The sequence below is a fragment of the Amblyomma maculatum genome, chromosome 6, assembly GCF_055883805.1.
Source record: "Amblyomma maculatum isolate TAMU_Amacu chromosome 6, ASM5588380v1, whole genome shotgun sequence".
Lineage (NCBI taxonomy): Eukaryota > Metazoa > Arthropoda > Arachnida > Ixodida > Ixodidae > Amblyomma > Amblyomma maculatum.
Window position 1 is genome coordinate 22,985,486 of NC_139349.1, and position 26,426 is coordinate 23,011,911.

Below are 26,426 nucleotides of genomic sequence, written 5' to 3' on the forward strand. Positions count from 1 at the left end.
AAAATCAAACGCGGAAAATATCCGCATGCCATGCGGCTTAAGATGTAGCCCCAACTTTCTAATGTTCTTAGTTGCCTTATTATTAGAGCTGAAAGCTATGCAGAGTGCATTTTAAGGATATCTAAATTACTGCATACGTATGCATGCACATTTAGGACCATATATATACAGCCCATAGACGTTGCTGAGAGAACTTGCGGGTGGTCGAGTTTCCTACTGAATTTGAAACTACCGATGTACTGCGCGAATAGGTGCATCTGTCAGCAAAGTCTGCAGCTGCACTGCCAAAGATGTACCACCTACGAATCATTCGCAGGTGCCTAATACTGACACACATTGCGCCTTGAAAGGGAAATAGAGATGCAGGGTAGCAAAACGCTTTTGCTCGTCTAGGCTTCCTATATCCATTTTATGCAACGCGCCGTCTGTGTTCCGACGTCTTACTTTATTGAGAAGATTGCACAAGCCAAAAGAAAGAGCACGGAGGAATGAAACTTTTTTTTTCTCTCGAAACGAAATTTTCCCCTAACCGCAATTTCGCTTTCGCAAAAAGCCAGCCTGCGCCCAAATGCAGTCTCTAGAGGTATAGCCTCGCACCGCTGAGGGCGGGAAGAAATTTAAATTAGCATCGAAGCCAATCAAAGGTGAGGTTGATTCGTAACGTTCAACTTTTTTTTTTAACGTGGCTCTGATCAGTTAAACCGTACGCGCTATAATACATACAGCCACATTGTGCTGTGCTCCGAAAAAGAAGAAACTAAAACATATGGAAGCCACCTTCTTGTTTATACCCCCATTTAAAGCCCTCCTATTCGTCGTTCTCATCCTTCTGCATTCTCCAAGTGGACCACATACGGTATAGGCCCTGTTGCAGGCGCCTTTTTGTCTGGAAACCGCAGAGAAAACCCGCGTCCTATCTGCAAACGTCCAGGTCGTTGCTCGTTTCGCCGTGTTCCGAAGCGCTGTAGAAGGCGGACTCAGGTTCAAGCCAAAGAAGCTGCAATGAAAGAGAGAGGGAGGGTTCATAGAAATGCTTTTTGAGTACTGCCTATTTTCTTGCTTCCTGTTTTTGTTTGTCCTCGTCGGATCGGGAGTTAGGGTCGGGGCTGAGGGAAGGGCGGGGGGGGGGGGGGGGGGGAGGAGGGTTCTGTTTTCAAATTCTAATCATTTGCCGAGCTTTGCCCCTGGTTCCAGTAACGGCGGAAGCAAGCACGTGTGTGCGGCTCCTAACAAGATTGGGATAAAATATTCACTCGAGGCGACCCCCGCCCGATTGCCTCCACGTAACCCTCTCCTTCTCCGCCTTCCTTTTATTTGCCTAGTTCGTGCGTTTTCTTCGTTTTCCTATCTTATTGACCGCTACCCCTCTGCGCAGTACATGGCCGCTGGCTGTACGGCGAGGCATCTACTCCCTTACCGTTCAAGAGTCGCCGTTGGTCTCTGTGGCGCTGCATCGCCACGATGTTTCTCCTTTGCCCTGCTGTTTCCTTATAGGGTTAGGGTCAGTCATCTTTGTCCGCGGCATCTCCCTTTGCGGTCTCCTGGCAGCGAGAAGTCGGCTCAGCCTCGCAGTCACCGGCTATATTTAGGCGGAAAAGAGGAACCCTTGGTAAGCAACGTGCAAAGGGAGAGAGCATAGAGCTGCATAAGTGGAGATGCCTAAGGAATGCGGGGGGCAATACGGAGTTTTAATGCCTCGTAAATAACTAGTTAGACGTATAAAGTAACCATGCGGAACTGTTCGCCGCAATCGCCTAGATTACGATGGTAACAGTTAAGAAATGGTATAGGAGGTACATATTTAAGATTAATTGGGCTTATCTGTTTACATGAATCTGAGAAGATAAAGGGGGTGAAAAAATAAATTACGGCGCCAAAATAGAAATGAGTAAAGCATAGCGAAGTGAGCTGTAAGAATGGCTGACGCGACGTAAAATTAGGCTGGCAGGGAGCTTGCTAGCGTAAAATTATTGCATGTATTTTAGGAATAATATAAAATAAGAATCTAGAATTGCTAGATGAACAAGCCAAGTCGAGAGAGGTTATAAAACATTTTCCGCTCTCACAACCAAACTTTTGTGCGGTTCTTGACCTTGAATCTTCAGGGACAACTAGAATTTCTGTTCTAACATGAGAATTTAGAGGAGCTATAGAAGAAGTTTACACCACGCTCCCTTTTGATACCCTCTCCGCTGTTCCCATCTTAGCATCCTCTTTAAGGAAACGTACACGTGCCCTCATTCCCCCGTGTACATTCCCCCTCCCTCATAGCTTAACGAGATTGGAGGAGGTTTCCCTTAAAAGGATAAGAGCTGGGGCGGCCCTTACCCCGTCGGTAACATGCCGGTGGGAATCTCAAGCAGACATCGGACCAACCACATGCCCGAAGTGTTCCACACCAGCTGCAGAAGTGGATGTTCGCCACCTGCTGTGGACTTGTGCGGGGACACAAGGGCATCAAGGACACAGATTTTGCGCGAAGTGGGACTAATCACAGCAGTGAAAGAGGACTTCTCTAAATGGCTCACTGACAACGATAAGAGCGGGAGCCTGCTCCGGTTTCTTACGGAAAATAATTTGCATGGGTTTTTATAATATGCCTTATGACAAGCTGGTGTGAAAAAAAAAAAAAAAAAAAAGGTACGACAAAGTCAGGGATCACGGGAAAGGGATGGGTGAAGTGGACAAACGTACTTTTACACGAAGGTCAATCGTAAAGCGGGTTTAAATTGTGAGTACTGTAAAAGTTACAAATATTGCCACAAAGATACAACAACACAGTCTTCAACATACGACCACCTTTCTTCGCTCACACACGCTAAAAAGGCAAAACAAATGTATTGGAGTCCTTAACACGACCCTGTTATTCTCGCACGCCTGCAAGCGAAAGCTCTTTTTTTAGTATCTGGTCCAAAAAAAGACGAAAGACCACCGCGTGGGTGAAGTGAAGGCGTGTGAGAGTGAGATTAAAAAGCTTGCTTTTAGCGAAGATGTGTTTTCGTTCAATTGATACATATTTTGTCGTTTCCCTGACAAAATGTGAAGCGCGAAAGATAGGGGCGCTGGATTAAAGGTTTTATAGTAATCCTCTTTGGGCAGATTGATGAAAAGTGTAGGACCCCACGGAGGGCAGTCACAGGAAGTACCCACGCAGAGAGCGGGATCTTCGGTGCCGCAGCAGCAGTCGGGGCACATTTACTCTCGCGAAGGAAGCTGGTGCGGGAGAACGTCAAGAGTAGAGTGTCAATAGGTTTCACCTTTTCTTATTTTTAATCAATCATTTTTCTCTTTGCTTATGTCTCTGATATTATTCGTTAGCTATTGTCGCCCTTTCAGTTCATATCTCTCTCGGGATACTTACGGCTCATGTGATAACAGGATCGAAGTTGAGCAAGGTCTTACAAGATTCTTCAGAGCTTCCCTGATGCTGAGGGATATAAAGAACAGTAGCAGTGAATTCAAACAGTCAGACATGAAGGTGGCCTTGATTGTGTGAAGGAGGTAGAAAATAGTTCTCATGAATAAATATATTCTGGTAGGTACGCAATGAAAAATAAACCATTTTACTGTTGCAATACGCGAGTAATCACTTGGTAAAAGCTGCGATTTTGACAATACGTAAGTTGTCGCTGCTCTCTGCTTATACAAACCGGAGCTACTCTATACAGTCAATTACAGACAATGTGTAGCCGTTTACTGTTTTTCTAAAAAATTGGGTAATAATGATGAAGCAAGGTGCCATCAGCACGAAATAAAATGCGAATAGGACAAATTAGGCTCGAGCAGCAAAATGAGATTATCTTAGCCGCAGGAAGCTATTTGCGCAGTTTATTTCTCTTCGAAAGAGATTCAGTGTGTTTCTTCTCCATATATTTGTGTGCGTTTCTTTTGTTACAATGTGAGTTTTCTGGTTTGCAATTTAACTTTTGCTGTACTGTCGAATAATGGGCTGCTTCGGAAAACCTGATAGTTTCTAAATATACCTGGGCACCAAAAACAACGGACATCGTAGCCGTAGTGGCTTTTATGCAAGGTTCTAATAATTGCATATTTCAATACATCTCATTACCGCGAATCAAAGAATGCCGCAAAGAATTTTCGAAGTAGCCGGCTACGAATAGGTGAGCTGATTTGGCAATTCTTCAATAATAAAGAGAATATTGCTGAACTAATAAGATAACAATAATTATCTGCTATTAGTTTACCATGATGTCATGTGGCGTTCAAAAATTAATTGACTCGAAAAATTAAGCTGGAGGAGTTATAATGTCTGATTTTATCCCTCTCAGTATATATATAAAAAGCTAGGTGACTTTACTTACGGCTTTTGAAATGTATGATCCTTTCTCTCTACACCATGTTCTTTTTTGCATGAAGCGCACATCGTGATAAAACATTATCAGGTGTGATTTTATTGACAGTTAGGCCTATTGACAGTTAGGTTTTATTGGCAGTTAGTATAAATGAGCATAAAGCTCAAGAAAAAAAAACAAAATTGCGACAGGGCATTTGCCTTGAACGTTTTCTATTTTCGTCTACCAAGGGACTAGCAGGCCAGTTTGCTCGGTCAAGGAACACGAGCGAATGAACATATGCAATCACGCGCTGAGAAAAGCAACCTCCCTAAATTGTTGCGTTGCTATCAGTACGAAGTGCTTGAATACATGTCGACATCAGCAAGACCATAACCGTCGCCTTAGGCAGAAGAAATAAAATTGGTCATTATTATTCATTGCATGCTTAAGGAAATACTCATTTCATCTGAACACGACCACAAGCTTCTGTGTATGTTTCCGAAGGGTGTCATCGAGCATACATTCCCTCGGCAAGAAGCTGGGTCACAGTCTCGCCAACGAAGCAGTGTCTAGAAACCTATCAAGGATCGTCTTTCAATATATTTAAGCTAATCTTCGAAGAAATAGTGCTCAGCTGGGCAGGCTGTGGTGGCCACCGAACAAGCCGTATGTGACCAACGAGCTAAGAAGACCACAAACCTCTTTCCAACACTGCATTGTCATGTGCACTGCTCGCACCCTCGGCGTGCGGGAGGAGCTCAGGATGCGAACCAGTATTATTTACATCTTTGGATACAAACCACCATGGCGCACTCATGACCCTTCACGAAAACACGCGGATGTAACCATTCCGATACGCATCTTGAAGCGTGCAGAGAAATTTAATAATGGCTTTCCTTTAAAATGTTTTACCGTGAATCTGTTCTTTTCGTTTTAACGTAAAATATCGTTATACACAGCATTGTTTCTCTAGTCCGGAACTGCTGCTCACGGTCGCCTCCCAGAGCTTCAGCGGTCTTGAGCGATGGTTTAGGCCAGTGACGTCCAGGAAAGGGATGACACACAGTTGAGAGAGGGTGATGTCAACGGGCATCACCCTCTTTTATTACCGAATAAATGTTTTCACCACCACCGCGAGAGCACTGCTGTTTTGGATGCGCATCTGTTATAGGTCTTTACGGGGCGTTTCACGTGATTGTCACCTCTTTTTTTATTAATATATAAGTTGTGCCTGATAAAAGGCTGATCTCACTGACATTGTAACGCCGCTGGTAGTAGATGATATTGTCTGTCAGGTTACTGCTGAATCATGTGAAGTAGTACGCTGCTTGAATAATTAAAGCATGCAACATTTCAACTCACGCAGTTAGCTTACACCTAGAACTTGGAGGTTTGTAGCCGGCTATTAGTCATAGCAGTGTAATTTTAAACACGATGAGGTGCTTTGTCGTGGTAGTTGTTTGCTAGACACGCTGAACGTCCGCGTGGTTTTGAATGCCGTGGGAAAGGAAGAAAACTTCTTGAGCCCTCCCGCCAGATTCTCAAGCAAAACACATTAGATATAGTTCGCATGATTCACATGTTCTTTGACGTCCGCCACAGCTGCTAATATGCTGCTAAGGAGGAACAAAGTAGTGACAAGGTCCGCTGCAATCTCTCAGGGTATTCACTACATCTTTAATAGCACCAGGCAGAACTGTGTTCACTAGATATATTAACCGAATTTCTGGTGCTACTCAGTAGCAAAGAAACTTTTGATATGGGTTTCAAAGCGTGACTTAAGTTTTGGCCACTGAAGTTCGCGTATGAAACTAAGTATGTTGTGGATGTTGTGGATGTTGTGAATTCTAATTCTAAACAGCGCAGAACGTTTGTGATGAAGAAATGCTTCTAAAATTTATGTTATGAAATTGACGCATATTTTTTAAGCGATATGCTAACATAATCTTGAAAGATAGTTATAATGAACTAGAGGTGATTTTGTTCTGTTCGTTTTTCTTTTTGCTTTCTAATAGCGTATTAAATCAATCTGATTTCTATCGTGCCCTGTGCTTTTGAGAATTCTTTTGCAAAAGCTCCAATGACATGGCGCGACGGGGGACTTCAACACATCATACATTATGCCTGTGGAGACCAAGTAAGGTAGCTAGTAATCTTATGCCACGGTAGCAATTTATCAACTTCTGTAGGAATCAATGCAGCTGAGTTGCTAATAAGTGACTGGAATTTATTTTGACGATATTTTTAACTATAACCGCAGAGCTCATTTCACCCGGGGCTGCCCTCCTTCACTTTAAATGGGCAAGGAAAGAAAATTATAGTTTTATCTTATTCATCGAACTAAGCAACGAAATACTGAAAGTTGAGCCAGCTTCGAGCTCCGAAAGGTTAAACATTTAAGCGCAGTGAACAAACTGTAGCCTGCACCCATTTTCTAACGATGTAATTTCTTCACGGTAGCAGTAGAGGTTCACAATAATTACGCGAAGGATTAGAATAAACACGACAAGTTTTTGTTGTTGTTGTTTTTTTTTTTTTCGTTTTATGCAAAACGAAGCTTAAAAAACGTCGATTTATTGACTCGATGTAGCACGTAGGTTACGAGGGTCACTACAGGCCTCCAGAATAATTAAGGACCCCCGAGTTCCCGTAACATGCTTTGTCATCGCAGAACACCGAACACGCTGGTTCATCCAGCGTCAAAACGCGGCTGCCATGGTGGGATTGATGCCAAGCACTCCGGTGCAGGAGTGCCTCGATGCCAGCGATACCATGCAGATCAGGCGTAGAAACAGAGCACTATAACCAGCCCTAACCACGAAGCCTCGGCAGAGGCGTGGACGCCGTTATTTTGGTGCCTTGTACGCTCCCAGTTCAATTTCGCAGCGCTGTCTTGTTCACAGTGTCCTTACAAGTAGGTTTTCAACTTTGCCAGGGCGACAAACTTTTAATGATTTGCCGCAGCTCAGGAAGCAGCGGCGTCAGTGGAAGGACGCGGAGCGTGAGTCTCATTAGCCAGTGTTCTTTCTTTTGACCCGGTGGACTGCTCACGTTTCTTTAGTTTTCAATTTTACGCTTTTTTCTTTGCGGGCTCGGAATCGCTTAATCGACGCAAATTAAACTTAGCTTTCGCGTCGTCTCTTGTAGAGCCTAATGAAAAGAGACGCGCCAGGTTTCCCAGTTGTGTTCACTCTTTATTTTCTTTGCATGTCTGGTTTCTTGTACCAACGCGTGTCGGGACACTTTCAGGTACAGCACAGCAAATCCCGTTTGAATAACGACTCTGCCAGGTCGCGCGAAAACCCTTTCTTCTTAGAACCGTGTTTGAAAAGCGCAAGGATATTGAACGCTTTGCCTCAAGAGTACCATGCCGTTTTAATTTTTGGCAGGTGGCATGACAGAAACCACCCCCCATATTATGTTCCAAAAAAAAATTAAAATTAAGAGTTCGCTGTCCTAACCCAGGGTCGTTGCCACGCTCACAACTCTAACGATGACCATTTTCTTGGATGTTGCCGGCATGTTAATGAGAGAAAGAGAGTGAAACAAACGCTTGCATTGGCTTTCTTTTCTAACCCGAAAACGGCAAGGTAAATTTATTCTTTCTTAAGACAATGCCTTGTACTTATTAATTACATTCTCTACAAAGACCCCGCTTCTTGTGCATCCACAAGGGCATTCCTAATAGTTTTTAATCTTCCAACGTTGTTCTAAATTTCCTTGTATATGTTTGTTGCAAATATAAAAATAAACGTAAACTTAACAGAAAGTTTTGTTGGCGAGGCTCAGCAAACATTGTGGGCATACGTTGCAGCGGTACGTCATGACGCATGATGAAATTAGATTACTGTATCCAATTTTTTTTTTCACTGTAATTTAAAGAAAGCGTAATTTAGAGTAAGGCATCAAACTGAAGTATGATCAAGTGTGATTAAAGCACATGGGCTGCACTGAGGGCCCGGTGGCAGTCCTTTTGTTTCTATAGTTTGAAAATAAAAACGTCGAGGGCAAACCTCTATATATGGCAAAATGTTACTTTTATTGCTCCAACGAGCATCGCAAAGCGCTGTAGAAACGTCTGCTCACGTGTGTGCATGAGTAACATGCTGGTAATAGTATTTTTCGCGGCCGGATTTTAACAAATTCTTTAACTTAAATTTCGCTTCCTGGTTTTCCAATGAACCATATAATTGGAAAAGAGAATACGTCCTCTATTGTAGCGATTTCTTTTTTCGCTGGTGCTTTCAAATATTTCTGTATTGCCTAAAAGAAAACAATTAAAGTCATATATTGCTGCCTGCACAAGGGTCGGGCTTCTCACACGCTGTTCCGGCTTACATTTCACTGTACGCTGTAAAAATGGCACGTTCGTTAAGAGAGCGAACAAGCCACTGCGCACTGTTTAGAAGACATTTACATTGCCTAAATCGCCTAAGTAGCGAAGTCTCTCCTTCGATAGAGAATGACAGCGCATAAAATTACCTGGGCACTCCCTAAACAGGCACCAAGACTCGTGAAATGAAATGATTGCTCATAAAATACAGCATAACCTCATCGTCACCTGTGATCTCCATCAATTGAAAAAAGAAGTTAGTAGTGGCTTAGCTCTGCTAAGCCAGGATATAAAAAGCGAAGCAATAGTAATCGTGGATGAGACTGCATCGCTTCTCTATTGTTGGTCTTGTCGCACCTTCTTCTCCGCCACCTTATGTCGTCCCTTTTCAAGTCTCTCTTTTCGCTATTCGGGGGTTTTCGTTGTTCGTTTAGCTCTCTGAACTTCATTTTTCTTGCGTGCCGCTTCTTCACAGGGAGCCATATCGGCAGGATGAGTAGATTCGGCTTGTAGGTGAGCGTAGCGAGAGCTCGCACTAATCGTTGTTGCCTCATCTATAGGATATCACTACAGATTCGCCGCAATTCTCAGCATATATATGCTACTTCGCAAGTGAGAGGCTGCTCCACTACTTACATCTACCGCAGCCGCGCAGCAATTGAAGACCACCGGACAAGCACAGTGAGGCGGATACCTAAAAGATGACGTCACGCGCGGAGCACTGCAGAGACCGGCGATATGCACCGGTACGAGCGAAGGTCTCCAGGTGTCTGAAGAAGCAGGTGTGCGATGTAGAAGAAGCGAATCAGCAGCAGAAGAAGGATGTAGCGCTGCACGCTGCGTGCACTAAACATGCGAAAGAAAAGCAGGCGGTGAGCATGTCGCGCTCCGCGAGGTGCACGGTTGAAAGTCGGCTGAAGGTCAAAGTGCGGCGTACGAGAAACGCGCCCCATCTAGCCCAGTGAAGTCTCGCTCCAAAAAATGTTTTTCCTGCTGAATTCACAGCGCTAAACCTAAACTGACGGCATTCGAACTGCATGAATAAACACGTATTTCAGCAGTTGCTCTGATTGCAGAACAAGCGAAGGCGTGGATAATCGTGCCTGAGTATGAGACGACCCTTCCTACTAACTGTTGACGTGTTTGATAAAGAAAATACGGCGCTATAGCTAATTGAATTACGCTGTATGCCTTTTGGGGATAAAAGTATAGTTTTCGCGCATCGCCTTCAACTCACTAAATTTCCAACGAGAAACGCTTCGCAGAAACGACGGAAAATACAGCTCAAGGAAACCACCCTCGCTAAGTACCCGTAAAGCTTCGCATATCGAACAAGTCTTAACAACACTGTAAAAATATTAAAACTACACAGCAAATATTCTATACTGCAGCGAAAGCACAGTGTTAGTGCTCGACCTGCGAGAAAGTGAATCGACCAATTCTTAACAACACTGCAAAAATATCAAAACTACACTTCAAATGTTCTATATTGCAGCGAAAGCACAGTGTTAGTGCTCGACCTGCGAGAAAGTGAATAGACCAAGTCTTAACAACACTGCAAAAATATTAAAACTACACTTCAAATGTTCTGTCTTAACAACGCTGCAAAAATATTAAAACTAGACTGGAAATTTTTTATATTGCAGCGAAAGCACAGTGTCAGTGCTCGACCTGCGAGAAATTGAACCAAGATATTTTGGTGTACCAGCCCTAGACACTTTCTCTCAGCCTCTTACCGTTTTCTGGGCCGTTGCCTATGCGACTTTGAAAGAAAAAACAAAGATAATTCATTCGCGTACCGGCATTCTGCTACTCGCTCGATCCCTAGCAATCTAATGTGTGCTTCAATCATAGCACACATGCCCATCGGCATACATTGAGCATCTGGAACAAGTAACAAAAATGTAAACAAAGTTATTCCTGCCCGCAGCACTTAGTCTTAAAGTACCACATTACACGAAAGACCACTCGAGATTGGTTTAATACTTCGCTTGTGGAAAGGTGCAAAGTGAGCGAAGTTCATCGTAAAGAAACGCTCGAGGCAAATACTGAGAGCAGCAACTACAATATCTACGGAAGCCAGAGAAATCGTGTCAGAGGAGCCGTAGACGAAGCTCAATGAGAGGCGATGCCTAAGCAACACCGATAGTTAAATGCGTTGCTTCACGTTCATGCTGATCATCCCTGTTTGTCTTTATGTTGCCTTTGCATTATTGTTTTTGCAACAAAGGTGGGGCTTATTGATCGGAACGCCCCATGATGCATATCTGGTGCATCTTGTCGCTTTCTACACTGCAGCCACCTTTTACTGCCATAGCTTTGCCTAGACATGAACGTTCCTGAGAGATTTACGTTCAGCTCAGCTTGTCAAGAAGCATTCATCGATACTCGCGTGCGAGTCCCTTTCCAAGACGCGCGGTGACATAACAGCCGCGAGACAGTTGTGACCGCTTCCTATGTGTTTCCCGCGGAAACGGTGCGGAGAAGTGCCTTCCATATTGAATCCATTGTGCACCCCACGCTATTGCGCGTGGGCAGATTTCTTGCGCAAACAGCGGATAGCTTCAGGTAGCGAGACACCCGAAAAAGAGGGAACGCAGTCTGCAAGCTGATGCCGATGCCATGGCAATCGCACTGACAAATAAAACGCCTGAAAACGAGCCATGCGTTTTGAAAGCACCAGCTTCACAAGCATGACATGTTTAGATGAGCGTACTTTATATTTGGCCAACCAAGTGAAACCGGCTGTATTTTGTTCACTCTAGTGCAATATGTAAAAGGAGAGAAGTGTTTGCTAGCCTTCAAAATACCATGCCCGAATGAAGTGCTTCCGAATGAAGATATCCTGCAGTTTCCAGTTAAAACTTGGCTTGTTTCATTGTCTGTCGAGCAGAGACGGACGTGTGAGGTCGCGCAGCTGCAGGCAGATAGCGGGCATGAAGTCGGGAAGCTGGGCTATGTGTGACATCTTGGGTCGGTGGGTCTTCTGGTCTGCATCTGAGGTCAGTGGGATCCTCTGGTCGATCAGGGATCTCGTCGTGCCTTGTGGTGATGTTGATGGCCTATCGGGTCGATGGATTCATTTATCTGCATCTCTCCTTCGTGGCGTCTTGGGGTCGGAGCGGTTTTAATGGTCGGCGGTTTAATGCACCCCAGTGCGCCTAGCGCGAGCGCTCCTGCACACACGCCACTGTCCGTTTATTCATTCCTCGTCCGCAATGTTGATACACAGGGAGCTTGCATGAAGCGATGCTTGCTGGGTAATCCGCCATGATGTTGTAGTTGGCAGCAGACGATGCAGCACGGCACTGCCAAACAGCCTCGTCTACATAGTCGCGTAGTGCGCGCAGACGATGCTGGCGCGATCGGACAGGTCGACGTCGGGTTCTTCACAATTCCAACAATACGTCTGCATCAGGGCAAGAAGGAGACTGATTCATCTAACGACGTCGACGCGAATTGCTCGCACGGGCCAACACACGCGAGAAAGACACCAATCCGGGCAAGTATAAAACTACATACTTGCTAGAACTAGAATCATGAATGCTGGCGAAGTTGACGGGCGGCCAGTTCTAGACGCATAGTGCTGTCAGTCGTTGTCGCGTAGCTTGAACAGGTCCGCGTTGCACTACAATTGCATTTCTTCATAGCGCGCCCAATTTTTCGGGCACAGCGTAGACGCGTACGTTCCTCAGGAATCTGCTAAAAATTGCACGCACGTAAAAGCAGTGCACAAAAATCCGCGTATTTGCTCGGTGAACCGTCGAAAATACCAGGCACTTGCTCAATTCACCCTGGCTACGCTGCCCGCCGTCTGCTGCCAGCGACAACATCATGGCGGCTCAACCGGCATGCATAGCTTCATGCAAGCCCCCTATATAAATATATCATCATCATCATCATCATCAGCCTGACTATACCTAATGCAGGGCGAAGGCCTCTCCCGTATGTCTCCACGTAACCCGGTTCTGTGCTAGTTGCATCCACTTGACCCCTGCGAACTTCTTAATCTCATCCGCCCACCTAACTTTCTGCCGCCCCTGTTACGCTTTCCTTCCCTTGGAATCCAGTTTGTTACCCTCAGCGACCATCGGCTATCCTCTCTTCGCACTACATGTCCTGCCCACGTCCATTTTTTCTTCTTAATCTCCACTAGAATGTCGGTAACTTGAGTTATTTCTCTGACCCACTGTGCACGCTTCCTATCTCTTAATGTTACCCCTAACATTTTTCGTTCCATAGCCCTCTGGGTTGTCCTCAACTTAAGTACAACTCTCTTCGTTAGCCTCCACGTTTCAGCCGCATAGGTTAGTACAGGCAAGATGCAACTGTTGTATACTTTCCTCTTGAGCGATTCCGGTAAGCTGCTAGTCATAATCTGCGAGTGCTTGCCAAATGCGCTCCATCCCAATCTTATTCTTCTTGTTATTTCCTTTTTATGGTCCGGATCTGCGGTTACTACCTGTCCTTAAGTAGACATATTCGCCTACTACTTCCAGTACTTCGCTACCTAATGTAAACTGCTGTTCCTTCCCAAGGCTGTTGAACATTACTTTAGTCTTCATATTGATTTTCAAGCCTACCTTTCTACTTTTCCTGTCTAGGTCACCAATCATTAATTGCAGTTCATTCCCCGAGCTGCTTAGCAAGGCAATGTCATCAGCAAATCGCAGATTACTGAGGTATTCTCCATCTACCCTTATCCCTAACTGCTCCCATTCCAAGTCTCTGAATACTTCCTCTAAGCAAGCTGTGAATAGTACTGGGGAGATTGCGTCTCCTTGCCTAACACCTTTTTTTATCGGAATTTTGCTACTTTCTTTATGCAGAACTATGGTTGCTGTGCAGCCACTATATATATATATATATATATATATATATATATATATATATATATATATATATATATATATATATATATATATATATATATATATATATATATATTCCAGCACTTTCACGTACGGCTCGTCTACCCCCTGATTTCGCAATGCCTGCATCACCGCCGAGGTTTCAACTGAGTCAAATGCTTTTTCGTAATCAATGAATGCTATGTATAAGGGCTGGTTATACGTAAATGCACGTAAGGGACGACGTAAATGCACTGTCCATTCAGCAAATGGGACATCCCCTCGCAAAATCTTAGCGCGTAGCGTTCGCACCGTTCATCGCACGTCGCGATGTCCCCAACGCCCACTCCCCAACCACCACACTTCTGTTTTTTCCTCATCCCCCTCCCCCATTTCTTTTACCTTTTTATTTTTTTGTCAACATGTGGACTGCGTGTCAAGAGACATTGTCTACAATGTAGCCTTGCTGCTGTTTTTATTGTATACTCCCAACTCGCGGCCGGCGGTCGGCGGACTTCCTGACTGTCCTGGCCTGCTATATATACGTATGTATGTGTGTATTGTACGTGTGCTATCTGTTTTATCTATGTGTACATTATAGTTTCGTATTTGTGTGCTATAAGAAGTCAAGCACAACGATGAACATTAAATCTTGAAAAAGGCAGGGCTCCTGCCGAAATGACGACTAAAAACTAAAACTTAAACTGTGTATAAATTTTCCGTGCCTAAAATATTCTAAAGTAATGTTTTTTGTATCGCGCTTCCCGTATAAAGTGTGTTGTTTTTGCTTTATTTGTCCACTTCCCCCGCCCCTCTTCGATACGAAAGGCCACCAGGGTAGACTACACGAAATAAAATATAAAGGAAGCACGTGGAAAGCAAGGTCGGCTATTGTGGTGGTTAGAAGGGAAATTCTATCTTGGAAGGGTATTTGTATTGAAATTGTAGTGTATGTTTTTAATGCACCTTTGACGCGACTTACTTCGCGAAACTTCATGATTGTTGCTTTTTCTTCTTTTGTCCACGAATGGTTCACTAATGAAGCGGCGGGCCCGCACGTACTTCGAAACAGTCGGCCACATGCCACCGTTAAAATGCATCTCGGACGCGCTAGCGGGGCTTCCACACTAGAAACAGCAAAATTCATCTGAGCGCAGTGAATTCGAACCCAGGAATCCTTCGCTGGAAACGAATACGAAAGGTAGTGGTGAGCGTTCTTTTTATCCTCCTTATTGCGTCGTATTACCGCCGCCGCCGATTTCCCCGCGTGCAGACTACAGAACATTTTCGCGCTCGTCGTCTACACCAACTTCCATCTTTGATATTTACACATCCTACTTCGTTTAAATACGTTGAAATCCTGCCATTTGTTAGTTTTCTTGCGCTGTCAGTTAGCAGCTTTGGTGGTGCCCCCCAAAAATAGAAGTTCCCGGTTCATTTTGTTCTTATATCTATGATGAAACCCAGACAGAAAATTCTATAGAAAATTTTCTTCTGTTACAAAGGAGCTTCTGTGCGGTGTTTTCCAATGAGACTTGTTGTGACAACAAAAATTGTGCGTCCTTGCCGCAGAAACGTAGCACCACGAAAAGCCGAGCAAGATGGTGTCACTTGCGGAAACAACGCGAAACAAAGTGGACAGGAAAGAAAAAAAGAAAAAAAAAGAAAATGATTTTGGTCTTAGTTTCAGAATATCTTCATGTTTCTCCGCGGGGTGCGCTGATCTTCTAGGATTCACTGTTTTCCTTCAGGACGCAGAGGAGCTTTCGCAGACGTCCATGGGCGCGCAGAATGCCACATTAACGCCTTGTACTTCTCTGCCAGTTGCCACCACTCACGGAAACGTCGCACACGCGATTCCTCTCCTTGGCAACCCAAAGGGTCTCCTTGCACAATCTGTGCTATTTCCACCATTCTGAATAAATAATCTGGCACATTCTGCGCGTGTGATCTTATTACAGAATCAGACCGTCTCATAGGACTTGCACTTCAAAAGGGCACACCAAACGACTTGCAGATAAGGAAGCTAAAAGTGCTTTCAAGCCACACAAGGCAAGTAATGTCATCAATGTAGCCTGGGCCCGTATTCCGAGTTGGTGTCGTTATCGAAGTGTCGCTATCTCACGTGATCTAGAGTCATTTAATTGGTCGAAACACCTGAACTGGGTGTTGCCACTATGGAATCGGAAGTGGGTAGCAACATCATGTTCCTGTATTTCCGCCAGTCAGACGACTCGAGGTCACGTGATATAGCGAGAGTTCGATAACGACGCTAACTCGGAGTACGGACCCTGGTTGTCAGAAAAAACGTAACTGGTCTTCTTTCTTGTTCGCTGTGTATCCCGCTGTTTCCGCAAAATACGGGATGTACTGCAGAACTACGTACTACACAAACCTACCAGAGAAAAAAACAACAACAACACAACTACAGAAAACTGGTACAGAAGATGAAAAAAGTCTGATGTTACGACATAGCTATAGAATATTTTGTCGTATCTTTGACACGGTTCTGTCTTTTTTGTTATTGGGATATAATTTACCAATGTCGCACTTCGTCCTAGGCAGCCGTATTTCCTCGGAACTTTGCTAATATAGCGCTAGGAAATTCAGTTGCAACGAGTGCGAGTAGTCCGAAACGTTGAGTTCATCTACAAGGTTCTTCTCAAAGGACACCTGCCTTCATTTATACGGTTAAAACATACTGACTTCTGTATTGCTTGCCGCGTTTGTAGCGTCCTCTAATGAGTTCAAAAACTCCTCCTGTATTTTCCGAAGTCGGAACGCTTCTTAAAGTTGACAACTTCTACAAGTGCGTGCTGGGTCTGCATAAGCAGCATCAGAAGGCGAGCGTTCGCTCGCTTGCCTTCTGATGCTGCCTATGCAGACCCAGCACGCACTTGTAGAAGTTGTTCGCTCGCTTGCACGGCAACAGTCTATCGCTCGCTCCAACCGTGAAGAACCGGCGGAAATAGGGCGAGGGCCCTTTGGGCGCTATTGCTACGTTGAAAGAGCTTTGTTCCGTGTAACGTATTACCTAGTGACACCGGAGGCATTCATTTCAGCGGGGCCTTTTCATAGGTTACTGAAAGGAGCAGAAATAAAAAAAAATACGAACGAGAGCCAGAGATGTAGCTCTCCACGGATCTTGAACACAACTCAGAGCTTTCAATCTTTCCAGCAGCAACAGAGTCGCACTGACGGAAAGCAAATGTCTGCAGGCACTTTGCACCAGTTTCCATAGATTCGGCTGTGAAAGTGAAAACGATGTAATGGGATCGATCGCCCAGAGAGCAGTAGTTCTAAAGATATTACCGTCTGGAAAATACCTTTAGCTGTGTATTATACACAACGTAGTCCTCTGTCGGTAATGTTCTGCTTTTGCAAACTTCGTACTCTTACCGAACATTTCACTTGAGTGAAATGTTCGGTAAGATGCTTCTTTTAACAGATCGGTAGGTGTTAGGGGATGGTTTAGAGACGGTAAAATTACTATCCATTATGCAGGTTAATACTATTGCCTAAGGTACTTTCAGAATTTTTTTTTATATCAGCTTAGCTAAGTTTTTCAGCGAATTCGTTCCCAGACAGCAAGAGCTATATGCTCAATATTGGAAGTTGGTCGGCCACGTCCGGCCCTACATCGGACCAGTACATTGCCAATCGACGCGAATATTGGACATACGGGTTTTATTGTAAACATTGCTTTACACCTTTGATTGTGCTCGTATAACTTCAACGATGGTTGTTGAGGTATTGTCATGCCTGTGCATAGTTCTAAGCCATTTTTTTCCCCGAACAATGTTACTTCGACTAGCACTCATATGACGTTCACCCCTCCAGGCGCGTGGTGTCGCTGCCACTGAGCTTACTTACCCTCGAGCGCACTTCGCATAAGCCGCCGTAAACTGTACGTGCCACACCCTTCCTCCCTCACCATACTTTCCTTCCTCCAATAACAGGCTCATATTTCTACCTACGCAAGCTGCACCAGTGTGGCAAACCGCTGTTGAATAGAGGTTTTGGAGTTTTGCAGCTGAGCAATGGCTATCACAGATTCGATAAACGCCGGAAGATCTCAGCGAAAGTTGCTGCACTGGTTCGCATTGAAATGAAACAGCATCATAAAGAAGGGCTAAGGATGGAGCCAAAACAAAATGACGCAAAGCTTCCAAAAACGGCGACGCGCTCAATGACGTTATGATGAGCACATGATTTGAAGAGAGTTTTCTCCAGGTCCCTGCATTTTAAATGTGTCTGCTTTTTCTCATTGCCAAGGGAAAATTAGCTAACTTTCGCAATAATGACAGCGCAAAATTTGCATTGAAAACGTTTAAAAGGATTTTTAGAAGTGCCCACATCATCAGTGTCTTTTTACAATGTAATATAATTAACAGGCTGTTTGAAAAATAAATCTGGCTGCACCCAGTTATTAGTCGTGAAACTACCTGATGTCGCCAAGTTGAGAATAGCGCTGGCAGTTGACAGGCGCGCTGATCATGTGACATGGCCTGCGGCATTGGAGAGCCCAGCGTCGGCTGGCATCTTCACACGGCTGTGTGCAGATGTGTTTAGAGAGCTCCGCGTGTCAATGCTTATGAGCGCAACATTGTGGGAAATCCCCGCCACCATACAGGAGTACGCCGACAACTAAGGCTCCGAGTACGGGGCAACAGCAATTACGGAGGAGCAGAAGACAGAGCTCACCTCACACGTTTAGGCTGTTATATCCTGAAAGTTTTCTTTGCTTTGGTTTTATGGGGTTTAACGTCCCAATGCGACTGAGGCTATAAGAAACGCTTATTCTGAACGCGCAGTATAACGTCCTAAATTCGAGCGACAGTTCTAATTCCCCAGTGCCCAACCTTCTGGCAGCCGTTACGATAGAGAGTGACGCAAAGACGAGTTGGCGACGAAGAGCTAGAGCAAGGCAGCGGACTCCCATCGCTGCTTACACGGATGAATACTCATCGTCTGTTGCTGGGGTTGCTGGGAAAGCCAAGTCTGACCATGCATTTTAAGTAGTAGGTTATTAGTCTAGCTAAACCATGTGTAACTGTTTAAGCAGAGCTAGCACTCTACATACCAGCTTCACCCCGGTTGGATTTCAGCAACGTTTTCAAAATTTGGTGTGGTTTCTCTGATTGCTCCTGCTTCGCAATTAAAGCCATTGCGACTCAAAGGTTGTCACATATCTTCAAGCTCCTGTGTGCCAAAATCAACGATGCTGGCACACCAAAACGCACCCTAGATGAAAATACCTGGCGCAACACCGCAATACGAAAAGCGGCCACTAGGCGTGGTGAAAAGCGCATGCATCTTAAAAACTTGATACTGTTGTGCCTGGCCAAAGCCGCCTAGAAATTCAGCCGGACGCCAAACTTCTTCGGCGAACGCCTCCTTCACAAACTCTGGATACTTCTCTGCAAGGCACCAATGCACTGGAGGCGAGCCGTACCAAAGGGACAGAAGCGACGTGTTTCAACATGCGCTGAATGTCCAGACAGCACGGCGCCGCGCGCCGTGGCCCTGACGGTGAACCCCTTCTCGCCCCGCGGCATATTTGAAGCGAGAGCGCAGCAAGCTCTCCCATTGGCCCTGCGAAAGTGCTGCCGTCGGATTGGACCATTTTGAGCGTCAACGGTTCTCGGAAACGGAGTCTCAAGTGCTTCCGTTCGAGACTCCGAGGACCGAGTGTGAGTTCGTCACGAGCGTCCATCGGGAGTAGTTCGCCCCCTGACAGTGCGGACGCGGCGGAATCTCCCCGGCCGTCGCTGCGCGAGAACAGTCGCGTATGGCTATGTTAGCTTTCGGCCCCAGAGCCGATCTTGTTGTGTAAATACATGTAAATAGTGTATAAAGCCTTTTCTTCATCTCACCAACGCCGACTCGGATTCATCGCTACCGCCCAGGGAGCTGACAGCCCTCGTTCACGAAACGGGTGACGAGCGCTGCATTACTAACTCCTTGGCACAACCCTGTTGACGGTGGGCTACTGTGTGATAACCCCACCGGCACAATATTGGTGGCAGTTGCAGGATCCACTGGCACAACCCTGTTGACGGTGGGATACTGTGTGATAACCCCACCGGCACAACATTGGTGGCAGCTGTGGGATCCACTGTCACAACATTGGATGGCAGCTGCGGGATCGACCGGCGTCAGGCACCTCGGCGCGGTGAGTACCTGAAGTTTCCCTCAAACGCCAGACTTCTCTAACACACAGGGTAGCTTAGAGAAAGGCTGAGCGTAGCATTGTGTTAACCTTGCGTGTTTCAAGCCTACAGGAAGTGTTTTGAAAACCAGGGGATGCTGAGAAGGGAATCAGTGTGAGAAAGGCTTGCGCATCTCTTGCTAGGAGCGAGATAGCGAACGTATAGTACACTATTCTAAAAAGGCAAACAACAAGAGGCCGGTAAAAGATGGAGAGTTACAAGGTCAAAGAACTTCTCCAAATTTGTGAGGAGTTGGGCATCGATTTGGGCTCAACAAAAAGAAAAAAGGAAATTCTTGAGATCATGCAGGCAGAAGAAGTGACGGTTGAGGAAGCCGCAGAGGCCTGGGATGATATTCAAGAGAGAAAAGAGAAGGAACGTCGCGAGAAAGAGGATAGCGAACGTAGGGAACGTCACGAGAAAGAGGACGCCCGCGTAAGGCAATTGATGCAGCTGGAGATTTCAGCGCATAGAATGAGCGTAGAAAAGATTATAGCTTTTAATGCCATTCATTGTAACGGCTCAATACCGCGAAACTGTCCACCACCGTTCCTCATCGCCGAGGATATGGCAGTGTATTTGGTAGACTTCGAGAATGTCTGCAGAAGTAAACGTTTCGAGCGAGATAGTTGGGCGCAGAAGTTGGTGGCTGTTCTCTCCGCTGAAGCGTCGGAAGAAATCAAGCGATTGGTTGGCGACCGCTTGAAAAATTACGATGAACTAAAACAGTCATTGCTGATACGATATCAGATAACGCCTCAGGATCTTCGGAAGAGATATGAGAGCGAGAAACATTGTAACAAGGCATACTTTGATTTGGCCTATCAGTTGAAAGCCGCTGTAAGCGAATGGCTAGAAAGTCAGAAAGTCTCGGAGCAAATTGTGCTTGCACCTGAGAATGAGACAAAGCTTGGGGAGGCGGCCGAGCAACGCGATAGCAGCAGCGAACTGATCGAGTCTCGAACAGAAGTGTCTAGGGTTACCTTGGTCGAGCCACTGGCAGCTGAGACGGTTGGAGCCGACTCCATCGGCGAGAAATCCGCAGTGACACCGTCTGGCACGCCGCCTCACGTAGGTGTAAGCAATCCGATTCCACCAATCGAGAGTGGTGAATTGGCAGTAAATCAACCGCCTGACAACTCAGAAGCAGCAGTTGTACAGCGTGGCGGAGATGTAGTCAAGCTAGGAGACGACAAATTGGTGATTTCCGAAATCAGCGTTGTCGTAGATCATGACACACAGAAAGACGAAGTGCCGTTCATGGAAACTGCGCAGCCCACGAGTGGTGAACAGCGAAGGCAGGCCCATGACGCGGACGCTGTCGAGAACCACACCTGTGAAGTCGACAGCGAGCGACTAGACTGGAGCCATGCATCTTCCTGTCCTGACGCGCTCAATTGTATTGGCGAAAACAATAACCGTAGTGCGAACATGGACCTCACGCGATCCGAAACGCCCCAGCTGTCGGACGAACGTGATCGTGCGCCGGTTAGCGCTGACCGATGCGGCACACCGGCGGATCAGTGTAACTTGAGTGGCGAGCCTGCAGAGGATATGCCTAGCTCGGGGGCTGGCGTGAGCGATCCTTGTCCTTGTTCGGACGCGACTGGCAGTGAGTCATGCGCTGCTGGCCGCGATGTAGGCGCGGCACCGCACTTCGACGATGTCGGCGCCATACTATCTCCGGTTACCGGCAGCTTGAAAGAGCTGGCACAAAAAGAAAGAAAGCAAAAACTCAAGTGCCGCCGCCGAAAAGAGCGGAAAGGCAGGTGCATGAAAGAATGCTGTCACCGAAAGGTGAGAAAACGCAAACGATCGCGAAAGGAAAAGAAGCGGCGATCTCAGCGGCACAAATGCACCCGTGCTGAGAAAATGTACGATTGGTGCGGCAAGCGTAAGGAACGAGACAGATCGTTCCCCAAAGCGAGCAACTTGGGCTCGTCTGTTCTTTCACGCACAAAGTGGAAAGAAAGGTCTCGTAGAGAAATGGACAGCCGAGGCTGTAGCGGAGGGGGGAGAGCCAAACCGCCCGAATACTGCTACGCGTTCTGCCGCTTGCGGAAGAGAGCAGCACAATGCGAACTCGAATGCTTTGAGTCATGCATTCAAAACATAGCTACCTTCGACGAGCGTTTCGTCGCTAACGGTAACTTTGTAGGCAGATCGGGGCAAAATTGAATGACCTCCTTGCTTCCTCAGTTGTGGTTTACGGTCTAAGTGATTTCAAGGAGACTTTTTTCCATTACTGATTATTAATCTTCTTTGCTGTTTAATGTATCCATAATGTGCAAAATTGTTGTTTGAACCTTGTGCACTGCATCCTATACACTTGTCTCTTGTTGTAGTGGGAACAAAAAGGGGACAACAATTTTGCTAATTGAATTTGAAATTTTGACTCTGTCTGGTGTTTGACGGGTGACCGAGGGTACTTGATTGTGTTGGGTGTTGCCTGTTGTCGGTCGGTTTCGCAAGCCGCAGAAAAGTCTACCGTTACCAGTGGCGAGTGGCAAGGGCATCGGAGCGACCCGAGCGAAGTTGATCGGCGTGCCCCGGCAACAAGGCTGTCGTTAGAGATCCTGACCTGGCGAGTGGAACCCGAGGAACGTGAGGCTACCTGGCGCCCGGACACTGGACGTGAGCTTGGAGGAGCCTGGCGAACGAGCGCGCCCGGCATCCGAGCCACATGCGAGCAGCTCGTCTTCCCGGCGCATTGTCTGATGGCGGGGGTGCTGTTGTGCCTGGCCAAAGCCGCCTAGAAATTCAGTCGGACGCCAAACTTCTTCGGCGAACGCCTCCTTCACAAACTCTGGATACTTCTCTGCAAGGCACCAGTGCACTGGAGGCGAGCCGTACCAAAGGGACAGAAGCGACGTGTTTCAACATGCGCTGAATGTCCAGACAGCACGGCGCGCCGTGGCCCTGACGGTGAACCCCTTCTCGCCCCGCGGCATATTTGAAGCGAGAGCGCAGCAAGCTCTCCCATTGGCCCTGCGAAAGTGCTGCCGTCGGATTGGACCATTTTGAGCGTCAACGGTTCTCGGAAACGGAGTCTCAAGTGCTTCCGTTCGAGACTCCGAGGACCGAGTGTGAGTTCGTCACGAGCGTCCATCGGGAGCAGTTCGCCCCCTGACAGTGCGGACGCGGCGGAATCTCCCCGGCCGTCGCTGCGCGAGAACAGTCGCGTATGGCTATGTTAGCTTTCGGCCCCAGAGCCGATCTTGTTGTGTAAATACATGTAAATAGTGTATAAAGCCTTTTCTTCATCTCACCAACGCCGACTCGGATTCATCGCTACCGCCCAGGGAGCTGACAGCCCTCGTTCACGAAACGGGTGACGAGCGCTGCATTACCAACTCCTTGGCACAACCCTGTTGACGGTGGGCTACTGTGTGATAACCCCACCGGCACAATATTGGTGGCAGTTGCAGGATCCACTGGCACAACCCTGTTGACGGTGGGATACTGTGTGATAACCCCACCGGCACAACAATACCCGGAGGCTTCATTAGAGGTCAACGAATTTATGAGACGCCGAAATATTCTAATAACGTGATCACATTTTAGCTAAATTAACTACTGGTGCATATCGGTTCCTGTGGAAAAGAAAAGGTGAATTACTACGGTATCTCTCTCGTCGCCCCCCCATCCCCCCCACCCCCTCCTCTCCGCACGCCGCGGAACCGGATCGGAGATAACACATCTCACGGCACGCTTCCGCAATTTTTTTGCCATAGAACTTTTAACGTCCTGCAGATATTCCCTTCACCAATATAAAGCATATTTTTGTTGTTCTTTGCGCCCCATGTGTTCGCATACTGCACATTGTCTGGAAACATAGCACAATATCTGTCGACTGGATGTTAGGCAAGTTGTCGCCTAGTGTGCCATGGGTCATTACCCAATCAAGCCCGGCAGCTGAATGTGATCACAGTGGCTCATTTTCGTGCTCAGCGACATCTCCCAAACATGCAGGTATATAAATTGCTTCATTCAAGTTAACCGATGCAGAACAGGCTGAACAAAAAGATGTGAACGAAACAAAACGCAAGAAATTTCTCTTTAATATTAACGAGTAAAATTAGTTACCGTCACTAAAAACTGCTTTCTTAAGGTAATATCCCTGGAGCATCAATGGACAAGAAGTGGAAGCTGTGACAGATTTTCTGTTCTTGGGCGCCAAGATTACCTCTGAAGGAGACTGCAGCCATGAAATTAGGAGACGCCTGCTTCTGGTAAAGAGAGCAATGGTTAGCCTTGCCCGCCTAGTAAAGAGCAGAGACATTAGTCTGCCAACCAAGATCCGTATAACCCGTGCTATGGTCTTTCCAGTTGTGATGTACGGATGCGAGAGTTGGACTGTGAAAAAGGCTGACCGCCGAAGAATTGACGCGTTTGAATTGTGGTGCTGGCGAAGACTCTTAAGAGTTCCTTGGACTGCCAGAAGATCAAATCAGTCGATATTGTCGACCATAAACCCTGACTGCTCATTGGAGGGTCAAATTCTAAAGTTAAAGCTCAGCTACTTTGGTCATCTGATGAGAAGAGAGGAGTCGCTGGAGAAAGATTTGATGTTGGGAAAGGTTGAGGGTCGCCGGAGAAGGGGTAGGCAGCGAACGCGATGGTTAGATGGCATTCTCGAGGCATTGCAGATGAAGCTATGTGATGTTAAGAAGATAGTGAGAGACCGGAAAGCGTGGCGTGACATGGTCCATAGGGTCACGAAGAGTCGGACACGACTGAACGCCTGAACTGACTGAACTGAAGGTAATATCTGATCGTGGACGAAAATGACCGTGTGAAGCAAGAGAAACAACTTTCGTATGCTGATATATTAGTGAATAAAATAATGGCTTTGAGTAAAAGTTCCCATGTGCCAAAAGTTTTCAGCAACGCGCACCATGACTTGCTACCTCCAGCGGTCATTACTGATCGCGGTTATGGAGCGAAACGTCTGAAAATATGCAGAAACGATTGTTTTGCGAACACATACTCAGTTACGGGCTATCTAGATCAGACATTATTGCTAGAAGTAGCGCGTACAACATCCTATGGAATCCTGCATACGTGCATTCAATAAAACAAGAGACGGCTTTTATGCGTGCTTGCGAACGATCATTTCAAAAAAAAAATTCATAAAGAAACGGCCGACACCCATTTAGTAGGAGCACAATCGACTCTTCCATGGATTCTTTTCCGTCATTTTATAGTTATATTAATTGGTCGCAACAGGGTAATGTGTATTTTCTCTCAAGCCTTGTTTTTATACGCAAGCCTTTAAAGCGCAGTTATAAACATATAGACCGCCCTGAACTAATCGGCTTAGTTCACTGATCGGCCAACAATAACTGTCCTTAGCGGCCGCAGGTCTTGGGTAAAAGTCCGATTTCGGCGTTTCACGAGTTTGGCCTGTCATAGCCTCAGTTTGCTCTCACGACAACATTCAGACTTCTTTTGTGGTCTTCGATTCGATCGCGTTCCGGAACGCTGCATTGCCCCCAGTCTTACGCACTATCGTCGCTGCAACGGCGTACTTGCATTGAAAAATGAAGAATTCATGTCGAACCAATTTCTAAACCCTACTGCAGCGACATCTGCAACAAAGTAATATATGTAGGTTCGCGGAGCTCTGTTGCTCCGGAGGCGAACATCTTGTGTGGTTGTGTGACGTCATTGTGAAACATGTGACTAGGCGACGTTTCATCAATGCTAACACTGCGGTGTCTAGCTATCTTCCTCTTTACCTCACTCAGCCATAGTACCAGCCTCTCCTTTCCCTTGCCACCGTAACGGAGGAGCCGCCGGAAGTTCTGCTCCTTCCCCATTACCATGGAAACCACGCGCTGGCTCTTTCCCTTTGCTGCACTATAGTGTTGGCTTTCCTCCTTCCTACAGTTTTTCCCTCAGGCGAGATGATGAAGGACGTTACTTTGCTGCTTACCTGCGTTCCCTTTATGTGGTAATGAAGAAAGTGACACTGTTGCAGATTTTCTGCTGAACGTTTTGTTGCAAAGAGAAACGAGCATTTGATGCATTCGAGCACAATCAGGCTCGGTGCAGTAGGGAGAAGAGACAGAAACGGTATCAATATTATTTGGGATTTCGCGAGGATTTTTGATAAAGCAAAGGCCCTTTTGCCTTTGCTTTATCATTTATCATCATGAGCCGCATTTGGCACAATAAATATACAATACTTCCCTCTACGTCTGCGTACAAACAACAGCTTTCCTATATTGCTCATATATTCCACTAAGAGCGGACTATAGAATGACCCCCGTTATTATACTGACATTTGTAAATGTGTAGCTTCAGTGCACACATTGAGGTCATATTGCCATGGCTTTGCGGATGCAACCGCTTTGAAGAGTGACGATGTGTATTTATTTATTTATTTAAATGTTTATTTATTTGAGCATACTGCAGGCCCAGTGAAGAACCCTGGCAAGAAGGACAACAGTTGCAAAACAAAGGGCAAACCATAAAGTACAAAAACATGAACATGAACGTAGAAAAATACAAAGCAAGATGCAGAAAAACAGCAATTCAGTGAACGGCCTTTTAAGGTTTCAAGGTAATAAAGGGCAGAAATCTAAACGTGTTTGAGTAATTGTTTAGCTTCCGGCTGCCAAGAAGTTATGTAGTCCTAATTTAGGCGCTTCTTGTCTGCGTACGAAATTGATGCCTGTAAGAGATATTAGAATAAATTTAAAAAAAAAAACAATATTGGGCCCGAAATGAA

General features: G+C 46.1%; 1 long non-coding RNA gene across 1 annotated transcript; it reads right to left on the minus strand.

Annotated features, from left to right (window-relative positions):
• Positions 1-538: 538 nt before the first annotated feature.
• LOC146185254 (uncharacterized) lies at positions 539-21,083 on the minus strand. Its single transcript, XR_014707778.1, has 3 exons — positions 20,674-21,083; positions 1,418-1,579; positions 539-997 (listed from the first exon to the last, which is right to left on the minus strand). It is a non-coding gene; the product is annotated as an uncharacterized LOC146185254 (long non-coding RNA).
• Positions 21,084-26,426: the final 5,343 nt, after the last annotated feature.